This window comes from Rissa tridactyla, chromosome 1 (assembly GCF_028500815.1).
Source record: "Rissa tridactyla isolate bRisTri1 chromosome 1, bRisTri1.patW.cur.20221130, whole genome shotgun sequence".
Taxonomy (NCBI): domain Eukaryota; kingdom Metazoa; phylum Chordata; class Aves; order Charadriiformes; family Laridae; genus Rissa; species Rissa tridactyla.
The window spans coordinates 22,836,632-22,836,856 of NC_071466.1; positions in this window are offsets into that span (position 1 = coordinate 22,836,632).

The following is a 225-nucleotide window of genomic DNA, read 5'->3' on the forward strand; positions in this document are numbered from 1 at the left end:
GCATCGCGCCGCTTTTTTTTTTTTTTTCTCCCTTTTTTTTTTTTTCCCTCCCCCAAAGTTTCGCCCACTTATTTATTTATTTGCCGGCGTGCGGCGCGCTGCCGCAGAGCAGTAAGAGCCGCTCCGCGCCGTGCCTGGCGCTGGAAGCGGCTCTGTATTGCAGCAGGTAGGGCTGAGCGCTAGGACCTCGGAGAATCCTTCCAGCAGCAATCAGGACTACCTTAA